Source organism: Selaginella moellendorffii, unplaced genomic scaffold (assembly GCF_000143415.4).
Source record: "Selaginella moellendorffii unplaced genomic scaffold, v1.0 SELMOscaffold_39, whole genome shotgun sequence".
Classification (NCBI taxonomy): domain Eukaryota; kingdom Viridiplantae; phylum Streptophyta; class Lycopodiopsida; order Selaginellales; family Selaginellaceae; genus Selaginella; species Selaginella moellendorffii.
Window position 1 is genome coordinate 1,024,627 of NW_003314300.1, and position 1,271 is coordinate 1,025,897.

The window sequence follows — 1,271 nt, forward strand, 5'->3', positions numbered from 1 at the left end:
ACATTTATTACTTATATTTTGTGGGTTGTAAACCTTGCAATGGTATCAAATGAACCACAGACTTAAAAAGGCTCTTTTAGGCATTTGGGAGTGTAGATTAGAATTTTCTTAGATCTTTGGTGATATAAATGTACAAAACTGGTTTTGTGATCAAAGAATACCCTCAAAAACAAGCATTGATTATACAGAGATATACTACAATACACCAAGACATGGGAGAGCAAAATGGTTTTAGAGCTGTTCAAAGCTTTTGAAGGTTCAAAGAAATACCCAGCAAAATGTTGGCTGGTTGGCAAGTCTTAATAGAAGTTCTCAAAAGTTTAAATCTGAGCCAAAAAGATTCTAAGATATGTTGGCTAAGAGTTTTATAGGCAAAAAAAATGAAAAGAAGCCATCCAACACCTAGATTCCTAGCACCTCATCATGCTCAATGTTCCTTATGCCCATTCTCAGTTTGTTGCTATTTACTATCATCATATATTTGAAGCAACATGTAAAACACCAAAAAGTGCAAAGATTACCTACCAGCAGAGACAAATAATCATGATTTTTAGTGTGCCTAAGTGTTAACCTTTGCGAATTAGTGTGGTCATTATGAAGCACAACTCCAATTCTGAGACCCTTGTTTTTTATAAAAGAATTCCAGTCATAGAAAGAGACAAGAAGAAATTCTCCCTAGGAACTACTCCAATGACTATGGCTGGGACGGTCTCTCAGCCGACCCAGAAGTGTTTGCACAAAATCAAGAGCTCAAAGTCATCCATTGCTGGTAAAATGAATGCCTTCAATTGTGCTCACCCTGCCATGGCAGTATGGCTACTACCGTAAGAGCCAACTTCTCACATGTTGAAACCCAGTATAGAACCTGAAAATTGAATTGATTTTGCGTCCTTCGCAAGAACCAAGAAATCTTACCTATTTCTAGCTGAGCAGGAAATTCTTCTGAGAGATGAAACCATACTCTCCAGTTCTATAACCCCCAGGTGAAGTTGCACCCGTCCAAACACCAGTTTTCACAGAAAGTTGGAGAAGGAACTCAAGCATCCAGCAATGAAAGTGACCACAGTTGTAAACTCCAAACCTAAGGGCTTAGAGTAAATCTGAAATTCAATCCCTGTATCAAAGAGCCCTTTTGCACTAAAAAACCAACAAGCATTTTGTTCATCACTGGATTTGTAACACCTAATTTAGCACACGGCCAAAAAAATTTGCAAAATTCTATGGTACTTTCTAATTCCCTAAGCCGACTCTTGCACAGCTCTAATTGACTG